An 11,612-nucleotide genomic window follows, 5' to 3' on the forward strand; every position below is an offset into this window, starting at 1 on the left:
ATCATCAGAGGCGCGTCCACGTTCGGAATCATGGGTAGGACAAACGTTGGCAAATATTATGTGCACAGTGAAACTTAGAAAAATTTCAATCCTATGGAATCCTAGGTTGGGGATTTAAATTGACTACATTTGAGGGGCTCAAACACAAAGGGGTGTAAGCGTTGGTCGATGTTGAGTTGAGTAACTTTTACTGGTTACAAGCGTTTAAACGATATTTTCAGGTGGTTTTTGTGCTCAACAAAAGAAATAATATAATTCTTGGCTTGTGTTTTTTTTGACTTTCATACAATTAGTATAGAATGAAAACTTCAAAGTAGATTTTCTAAAAATAACTAGTTTATTTTAATGACACCTCTTTGCTTCCAAACCCCTTCATTTTTAATACCATTCATTACCAAAAGACGAAAAAGGCTTTCCGTCTTTACTGGGCAAGATACTGAGTGCCTTAAAAATAGGAAATTAGAGATCTCTTGCCTGAAAACGGAGACATAAAAAGAATCATACGGTGGTCAATAATAGACCAAACAGGAACCAAGAAAAAAATGAAACCTTATAAGAGCCATGAGATAAGAGTTTTATTCTTCAAAGTGTCAGAGCAGACTGTTTAAGACCTGACACATTTTTGAAATTACTGAATTTTCTCTAGGAATTCTATATGATTTTTTTTTCAGATAAAATATTCAGATATTACTCCAGAAATTTCTAAAGGACTTTGACGAATTTTCCTAGAGAAATTCTCCAAGAATTTTGTTATGGATGCCTCAAGAATTCAACCTGGATTTACTCAAGGGGAATCACAAACATGGAATTTCTCCAAAGATTGTTTCAGGAATCATTAGAATTTCTCCAAAAAATCTTTGTGAAAGAAAGTCTTCTCTAAAATTTTATGCAGTGATGAGTGATTAATCCATATATTTCCTTAGGAATCAATAAATTCTCCAAAAATGCCGCCAAGAGTTGTTAGGGTTTCCCTATGAAACTGTCTATTGGAATTTATAAAATATTGCAACTAGAGATTTATTTTCTAAAAATACCTTTAGCAATTGCTCCAGAGATTTCTTCTTAGGTTTCTGCAGAAATTCCTCCTGTAACACTTTGAGATTTTCTCAAGTAAGCCTTGAAAGTTTTTTTTTCAAATAATGTATCCAGGGAAATCCCAAGAAAAATTTTCTGTAAAATAAATCCATGAGGAACTTTTAAAGAATCCTGATGTAACCTCATATGAAACAAATGGATGCTTTAAAGTCACTCTGTATGAACAATGATCTCTGAAATAACGCCAGGACTCTTGAGAAAGTTTTAGAAGATTTCCTAGATAATTTACTAAGATAATCTAAATAATCAATCGAGTCACGGGATAGTATTTCGCAGGGTTTTCTACAGGAATTTCTCGAAAGGCATTGGACAGAATATCTATAGAGATTTAATGTAGGAATGTTCGGAGGAATTATTGGAAAACTTGAAGTATTGGCTAGTGTTAAATTTTAAATAACCTTATGAAATTGCAAGGGATATTTTTTGGGAAACTTTTTAATAAATGATTGGAAAACACTGCAGGAGTAATATTTGGATGAAATGCTAGAGAAGTTCCTAGAAAACAATATAATTTTTATGAAGAACCTCTTGAAGAATTTTGGATATCTGGGAGGTATCGTGGATGAATACTTGGTGAAATTCACATGAACCAGTGGAGAAATTCTTGCAGGGTTTCTTGAAAAACCCCTCAGCTTTTTTAAAACTCTAAAATAAACTTTTGAAGATTTCGTCGGGAGAAATTCCTTAGAAATCTTAGGAACACCTTCAAAAGAATTCAGTTGAAGGATTGGTAAAAAAATATCTAATGAAAATTCTAAAATAGTTTTCTGAAAGAAAAATCAAGGTAATACATGAGGAAATTATTTGGAGTTCTCAAGGAGCAAATTCTGTAAATTTTTTTCTGAGCATCCGTTGAAAAATCTCTGCAAGAATTTCTGGGAGAATTGGTAGAGAAATATCTAGAAGAGTTTCTGGAGAGATCCCTGTGTGAGAACCTAAAAAAAATCTAAATAAGATCACTATGATAATTCCTGAAGCTTTTCCTCGGAGAATCGGAGACAAAATTCTTTATGAGCCTGTTGAACCCGTTATAGTCTGTGAAGGTTTCTTAGTAGCCTGTGCATTTTTGCATTAGGATTCAATGAGAGCAGAATTAGGAATTTATTAAACAAATTTGACAAAAATACATCAAACTGCTCATCATTACAAGCAGTGAGGTTGTTTATCTAGGAATAACAAATTGATGAACAGCAAAATTCTGTTAATTTGTGTAGTTTTTTTTTCTTAGCTCCGAATCAAATTCATTGCAAAAGTTTTTAGAAGAAACTGAATAAACTTCTTGAAAAACGTTCCATCACGCAGAAACTCTATCAAATATTTCACTGGAACTTTTTGAACAATCCAGAAAAAACTTTCAGAAATCGTCATTATCTGCTCTGAATATTGTTTATGAATAATGCCACAAATATTAGTTTGAATTTCATCAATTCATTTTTCAGAAATTAGAAATCCTTTTCGCCATCACACGATGGAACTGGTCTAAGAGTAATCCATTACATCAACCAGAGATTCTTCAACAAATTACTATGGAACGCTCATGACAAATTGTCTTAGAACATTTACACAGTTTTCCGTAGATATTTTTAAGAAACCATCCATTTATTCATTCAGAAATGCCATGAAGGATTGCTTTATTTGTTTTTCTAACGGTTAAAGAAGTTTCTTGTAACAATTCTTACAGTTAGTTTTCTAGTGATATTCTCAATCGTCCTTCCCACAAATTCAAGCTTTCTGATGATTTTGTTTTTCTTTGTGAATCGTGGGTAGGACAATCCTTTGACTGTCCTACCCAGGTTTTTTTGTGCGTAGTACATGTCCTACCTGTCCTACGCACTTCCCGCGCCACTGTTTATCATTAACAATTATTCTTTCGTGTTAGCAGCAAAACATACACGAAAGGTTATTTCTCTTTGATGAGACAGTGCAGAAATTATCTTGAAAAGAAATTGGTGGACAGTCATATAAGAGACAACAATATAAATCAAAAGAGCGGTCTATGTTTTACAGAACTGAAAATTTTATATTGAAATCATAGCAGCCTCAACGTTATGAAAGTTGAACACACAGTGCAGCCTATCCCAAGTAACATTAGTAGCTGAATTACAGTTTACATAGCTAAAGTATGCTTAAGAGTGAATTGTTTAACTCTTATTCAGCAGCAATGTTTGTTGGGATGTTACTAAAAGGAGCCACTTTTATAGCATAAGCATTCTATATGAACATGTTAATTTTCAAAGGATTTACAATTTCTAACGAAAGTATTAGCGACTGTTTTTTTTTACTGGCAATAGATCAGCCTATTTTAATATGAAGAGTAAATTTGTGAGAATAACTTGAAAGAATAACTGGTATCCAGTTTTTACTCTAGCATGCTATTAATTCAGAATAACCCCTCTCTGACATCTTTTGTGTTCACTATATTTTTTATAGTTGGATCAAAGTAAGCTTTGAAGAGAAAAAATAGTTTTGTTCACATTAGAACGTAAAAATTTCAGAGTTTGGAAAACGAAGATTGAAAACTTATTTCCTATTTTATTCTAATTATTATTTAATATTTCCCGTAGATTATATGTGAATGTGAACCTATGTGGTAGTGTACTGGCGTTTATGAGAAATAATGAAGAAGCAAATACGTGATTCAATACTTACAATCATGATGCAGAATTGATTGACAAACCGACAGAGTTGAATTGCCTAAAGAAAAAAAAAATGTATAATCTGATGTGACTGTTTCCACTAAATGTGATACTGCCCGGTACACACTATGGTTCTTGAAAGATTAAGCAGTAATCTTATTTTTCCATTAGGATCTGACTGGAGAAGATATAAAATTCATGTTCAAATATCTTGTTCTTCATCGAAACGTACATATTCCTCAAATACCCCATATGAGCAATAATAATCAAATACTTGTGTACCCAAATTAACAAAGTGAAAAGCAAGTTATACATATCAGAATTATCAACGAGTGATGACTCTATAAAATTCACGTAGAATTTGAGGTAGGCAAATTTTAAACACCCAAACCATAGTTTTACAAATTTATTTCCATGTTTTTTTGAAGTTCTGTCAGCTTTCTTTTTCAAAAGAAAATAATTTGATTGGAAAAAGGATTTCATTCAGTCATTTCGGCTGTATAATTCTTAGTCTGTTGAGGTTTTAAGCCTGATTTGCTACTGAAAAGGAATCGCTAAAGAAATTTCTCGTCGATTCCTTGCAGAAATTTTCTACAGCTACTCCCATTTGAGCTGACAGTTCTTTTCAACTGCGTACTGCGATCAGAAAAAAGCGCATTCTTGAGCGATTCTTTGCAGAAATATCCCATGCAGCAAGATAGGCCGAGAAATTACTTATCAGCAGCGAATCAGGCTTTACTCCGTAATCTGCCCGTGGTAGCAAGAAAATCTGAGGTCGTTGGTAGAGAGACTATGCCATTACCTCAGCCGTATTTACTCTTTCTTCAAACATTGGGAAATCTTCTATAAACGATACATTTGATGAATTTAAAACGATACATTTGATGAATTTGAAAACAAATTACGTGAAAATTTCTGACAGTTGAATCAACAATCTCAAATTATGGCCTACCTTGACCAAACCATAAAATACGTAGGGTAGAAACGTCAAGCAATAACCCCCCGTAGTTTTATAGCTAGCGTAAAAAGCTGGATATGAGCCTCTGTACGGGCCATAAATTCTTTTGTTTTTTGACTTCTGCTGTGCGCCGTGTGTTGGTGCTGTCTCGCCCTCTCTCACGGGAGATTTGAAAACAGGGCGCACAGTATAAGTCAAACGTTTTATAGCATGCATAGGCTCATTTAAGAAGAGATAAAAATGAGCTCTTTGCGCAACGTTGGTAAACATCAGCTCACATTAGAGACGTTACATTGGATCTTGTTTTGCCCATACCCTCTAAATATTCCAAGTAATGGCTCATTCGGGATAGTGACACATTCGGGGTAATGGCGTTTGGGGTAGCGACCCATTCGGAGTGATTACATTCGAGGTAATGGCGTTCGTAGTATAGTGGTTATCACGCCTAATAGTATGGGTGCCCTAGTGTAGATGTGGTTGTGAACCTTAGAGGAAAACAATATGCACTCTGTCTCGAAAAATACCCAGAATCAAGGTGTAAATGTTTCAAATTGGGTAATATTCCCATATGCATTTTGATGAGTCTGGAAAGCGTGTGCAAGTATCTTTGAGGAAAACAAAAACAAACTGTGTATGACGAGCATATGCTAGTATTCGTGTGTTCAAATGTCACTAAGCTCTATTGCGCAGTTCTCACCTTATTGGACCGCGCACTTCATAAGTGCTGTCGGGTTCATAAGTGCGGACACGTCAAACGTCATCGAACACGATTTCGTCGGACCGTCGCGTGGTGTTTTCGTGCTGTGGATAAATCGCAGGTTTTCGAATCGAATTGATCGAGTTCGGTCGCGAAAAGTATGTGAATCGCGAAAGTGTGCTCGTAATTAGCGTAATCGGTACACGGATGGTGTCATTCTGTGGATTTGAGCCGATAAAAGAGAATTTAAAGTCATCCATTTGTGACCCCCGCAGTACGAAAAGAAGAAAGAAAAATCCAGACGGGGCGGTCCACGGTTGTGTACGTATATTCGGTTGTGTTTGTACAGCAAAGCACAGTGAACACGGAGCAAAACACAAATTGAACTGCTGCAAGTTGGTGTTTTTGCTGGGAGTGTATAGCACAAAATCCGTTCGCAAAACGTCACGGTCACGACGGTTTGCTGTGCGTGCCAAGATTATAGGCAACCGCCGAGGCTCCTGTAGTGTCCGTATCACGAACTAACATGGAACAATAAGTGAAATTCTGCCGTAGTCGTCTAATGCTGTGCTAAAAACGTCACCATGTCCGACTCGTGCTATGCATGTGGCCGTAAAAATCCTCCGACATCCGGCAAACGGAAGAAGAATTCAAAGAAAACCAACTCTGAAAATGTAAACTGGATTTGTTGCGATAGCTGTGCCAAATGGTGTCACACTAGTTGTGTGCGTATCAATGAAGTGATTTTACCAGCCTTAGCACATTTCTGGTTTTTCTGTGCTGACTGTAGCATCATCGGAAATATTATTCCGAAGCAGCCTTCTTCTCAAGCTTCACCTGCTGCGCCTTCTGAAGATCTCAAGCAAATCACCGACCGCATCGAAGATCTAACATCAAAGATAGGAAAGCTGCAAACTGAACTCAACTCACTACGATCGAACAACAAAAAACTTATCGATCGTCTTCAAAGTCGTCTACAAGAAGTTAGTGGAGCAGAAGATCGACAAGCTTTGCAGCAAAAAGTTTTGGATGATGTAGGACGTAAACTCGAAATAATCGAATCCGGTGCCAAACTCGCCCAAACATGCTCCCAAAGTGTGAACAACTTCAGAATAGCAGTCAACAAGATCCCATATCGGACCGGAGTAGAAGAATAGTAGAAGAGCTCTTTGGTTTCCTCGGCATCCCCACCTTAATGCCGCACGTTGTTAAATGCTTCCGACTACCAGTCAAACCCTCCAAATGGTCTGATCGGTCCCTCACCCCTACTATTATCATCATTCTTGATGACCACGATGCACGCGACACAGTTCTACGCCGGTACTTCAAAAAATACAACGACGTTAAGTTATGCCGGATCCTACCCGATGTGCCACTGGACTACCGGTTCACACTCAACGAAGTACTCCCCGTCGCAACATTCCGGATTCGTAATCTAGCATTGAGAATGAAGCATAGAAAGCTGATCCAGTCGGTTTTCGTTCGTAACGGTTCAGTCTCTGTTCGACTACCGAACCAACCCCGTTACACTGAAGTAAAAGACGTCGACCATCTCATCGAACTGACCCGGCCCACGGATGAGGGGAACAATTCTTCAGTATTTTTTGATGCAGTAGGTTCGGATTATTCTGCCGTATCCGTTTCTACATCCTAAAAGCACTTGCAGACAGACGACTACATTCCAGGCCTTATGTCCAGAATCAATCACGCTAACCTCCGTATCGGGCACCTCAACGTCAGAAGCCTAGAACGCCATATCGATGGCGTCAAAGTTTTGCTCGATTCCTCCCAATACCACTTCTTTGCCGTAACGGAAACTATGCTCCGTCTTTCATCAGCCACCGGCCCAATCCGGATCCCTGGGTTCAACTTTGTCCGACATTCTCTATCCTCTGGGCGTGGAAACAGAGTAAGAGCATTCGGTGGTGTCGGACTATACGTAAAGAAAGGGATCAAAACAACTACCATAATCAAGTCAACCTACGAAGCTGGAGAGAATAGCGCTACTCGACTCGAATTCCTTGCAGTACAAACCAAAATCAACAACTACAACATTTGCATTGTGGTTGTGTATAATCCGAGCGGATCAAATCCATTGTTTGCCCAACCCTACGAAAAACTTCTCGTCGACCTACAAGATTTCGATTTTGATAGAGTCTATCTGGTTGGTGACTACAACATTAACGTTGCCGCACATCACCGTTGTGGAAATGCAGACGCCCTTGCTCGCATTCACTCTACTTTCAATCTAACCGTTCTGCCAACAGCTGCTACACGAATCACCGAACAAAGCGCAACAACTATTGACCTCCTGGTGACCAATTCTCCATCATCGATCCGTACGTCTAAGACTCATTACGGAAGCTCCATCTCCGATCACGAGGTTGTTTATCTTATTGCCGACATCCGAGTACCACGAGCAGCACCCCAAACAGTAAAAGTCCGCAACATGCGAAGAATTGATGTGGTTCGACTGCAGGTGGACTTTCAAACGACAGATCTTCAGGAAATCTTCGACGCAAACGATGTCAACCGGAAGGTCGAACTGACAACTGCAAAATTACAGTCCCTACTAGACGCTTATGCTCCTGAGCGAGTTATCCAAGTGCGGGATAAACGAACACCTTGGATCACCCGAGATATTGAGCAAGCCATCGCTGTGAGAGATCTTGCTTTTGCGTTATACGTCCGTAATCCCAACCGATCCAGAGACAGCAATCAGTGGCGAGAATATGAACGTGCCCGTGATCGAGTGAAGTCGCTGATTAATAGTGCCAAAAAGCAGTATGGCGATACACATTTTTCAGCTGACCTTCCTGCCAAAAAGCTATGGAGTAATATGCGTAGAGAAGGAGTACATATCAGGGCGAAGAAAACAGATTCCTCCAACGACTTCGACGCGCATCAACTTAACCGTTTTTTCACTGAAGGACACCTAACACTGCAAAACAGTGGTGTCACTCCAACAGCGCCAACAACTCGAGAAGCTGCACCAGCCATCGTTCACGAAGAGCTACGTTTCCAACCCACCAGTGTAGAGGAAGTTGCCAAACACATGTTTGAGATAAGTTCAAATGCAACTGGATGTGACAATCTCCCAATCTCCTTCGTGAAGATGCTGAGCCCATTCATACTACCATTATTGACTCATATCTTCAATACGATCATTGCTAACAAAACTTTCCCATCTTCCTGGAAAAAAGCAGTAGTAACACCGATCCCCAAATCGCCCAACCCTACGTCTCACAAAGATTTCCGCCCCATCAGTGTTCTTCCATCAATCTCGAAGATCCTTGAAAAGATTTTGCTGGCGCAGATCTCCCATCATCTGGACAACTCCAACCCTCACCTCATGGCCTCACATCAATCAGGCTACAAACGCGGTTATAGCACCACAACTGCACTGGCAGAAGTGACACATAATATCTATGCTAATCTTGACAATCACCACTGCACAGTGATGGTACTAGGGTAAACGATGGCTTCGGCACCCTGAGGGTATTTTCGGCAGCACTAACTTATCGTCCTTGTTAAAATTTATCTACGGAACAAGAGTTCCCTTCAATGTACTCAATATATTCCTTGAACTATAATCTTCCATGTAAACCTCATCTTCCACAAATATATGGTATAACATGGGTTGAAATAAAAGCTGACAAAATTATCGTCATTCGTTAGCTGCCGAATAAAACAACACAAGAACAGCTTAGGAAAAACTCACCACTTTGAAAGGTCCAACTCTCCGCTCCAATACAAATTTGCCACAAAAGCTACGCACCGATCACTCATGCACTATTAAACTTTAGATTTGTCTAAAAAGCACTCGAAAATACTGAATTTTTATGCTTTAAATCCCAAATTAAAATTAATGCACTTTGCTTTCCTCGGCAATCACTTTTTATTACGGGAATAGGTTGCCAGAAAACCATAATCAATTACGGTGTATTTTTTATTCACAATTTAAATTTATTAAAAAAATCGAACACAAGTAATTAATGCATTGGAATTAGGCAACAAAGCATGCGTTGGTAATAATTGAGCCTTTCAATACTTTCCTTATGTAAAGATTGTAGCGCATAAACTTCAATATACTGAGAAACATATAAAATATACGTCTTTCAATAGGTAAACTATTTTGGCAACCAGAGGATGATGTTTTTGTGTCAAGTCATAAGTACATTGATTTGCAAAGAGCCTTTTCTGATTTTCTCTTACACTGAGAATAATTTGAACGTAAAAAAAATTTAAAATAACCTGTAAAATTTTCAATTTCGCGTTACCTTTTAGCGATTTTTTTGCGCACACGAGAAAAAATTCTGTGGTAAAAATTACTATTTTAGCTGACTACGCTCATTCTTGAAACTACAATGCAATTTTAGACCAATTTACTATGTTTACGGTACATCACACCACATTACTGGTACATTTGACAGAAATAATTTACAACAATTTGATTTCGACAACAGACATGGTAAATTCAAGCGCATTTCTGATCTGCTGAAAATTGTCGGTGTGAGCGCTTAAGTTAACCCCCTAAAATGGTAGTTTTTACCGCACAATTTTTTTGTGTGCATAGACACTAGGGTGCGGCTTATTTTCCAAAAATTCTCAAAACCAAAAATTCGTGTGTTCTCATGAATTCAAATCATATTAGAAGAGAAACCGCAAAGTTTGAGCTAAAAATATTAATATTTATATATTTATTTATTCACCGTCTTTGACTACAGGTCACACAGACTGAAATTTTAATATTATGAATGAATGAATTTTCTTTATTAGAGAGACTTTCATATAATATCATGTACTTTACTTAAATTCTATGTCGTATCCTATTAACAATTTAGGGGTGGCGCATGCGTCTTGATGGTGAATTTTCAAGTTATAAAAAATGGCCTTCAGTGAAGTGAAGTCACCATAGCTTCGGTTATTTCTCACTAATTTCAAAACTTTTATTATTATTTTCAAAATTAAATTCATGAAAACTTTGTAGAACATCAAATTTGTCTTAAATCGAAACAAATCTTTGTTAAAAGTAGTTTTCTCGATTTTTTTTTTTCATTTTACTGGAAAATTCATATTTGTTTGACCATAACTTCATAAATACTCAACCTATTTCAAATATTTGTACAGTCAAAGCTTGTTATAACGACATGGCAAGGGAGCGTCGTAATAGAGAAATGTCGTTTTAGAGAATAGTGATAACATTAAAATCTTTTTCAAGGGACCAAAAAATGTCGCTATAAAGAGCATTTGTCGCTATTAAAGTGGTCGTTATAACGAGCTTCGACTGTACATGTTTTTGAAGCAAAAAATAGTTGTTTCCATACTATTCATACAACATATGTTTCCAAGAAATGGTTTTGGCAACTAAGCCAAAACCATTTCTTGGAAACATATGTTGTATGAATAGTATGGAAACAACTATTTTTTTTTTTTTTTTGTAACGAAAACTACCCAAAAACATGATTTTTTTTAAGGAAAAAATCGAATTTCTTTGGATTATATATGTTTTTTTGCCAAAAATAACATTTTTCCTACAAAACTTGTGTTTATAAAGCATTTTGTTTTAATTACGAGTTGAATAGTGTATATATTTTTTTAAACATGAGCAGAAATATCATTATTTCAAAACTATTAAAAATTTGTTGAAAAGCCTTTTTCAAAGGTTTATCAAATGAGAAAAGCCAGTTTCAGTTTTAAAAATATTGACAAAAATTAAAAAAAACTGACGTTTTTTGTTAAGAAATCATGGTTTTGTGCAGTTTTTGTTGAATAACTCGGTCAAATCATTTTTTTAGTTAAATGTGTCGAATTAAAAGTATAAAATCAGTTAAGTAAGCTTCTAGACCATACAAAAAGATTTGAGAGAGTATTCATGGTTATGGTTATGGTTAAACAAAGAAATTATTTAAGTAAAATGAGGAAACATTTGGAGTAAACTACTTTTAATTGAAACTAGTTTTGATTTCACACAAATTTGATATTCTACAAAGTTTTCATAAATTTAGTTTTTAAGATAATGGCGCTGAAAGTTTCAAAATTGGTTAGAAATTACCGATTAATTTGAAAATTAATCTTCAAGATGCTTGCCTCCCTCTAAATCTCAATATTTTTGGCTCAAACTTTGAGTTTTCTCTTCTAATATGATTCGAATTCATAAGAGTACAAGAATTTTTGGTTTTGAGAGGTTTTAAAAAATAAGGTGCACCCTAATTGGATCCAGTCA

This window comes from Aedes aegypti, chromosome 1, assembly GCF_002204515.2.
Source record: "Aedes aegypti strain LVP_AGWG chromosome 1, AaegL5.0 Primary Assembly, whole genome shotgun sequence".
In the NCBI taxonomy this organism is placed as follows: domain Eukaryota; kingdom Metazoa; phylum Arthropoda; class Insecta; order Diptera; family Culicidae; genus Aedes; species Aedes aegypti.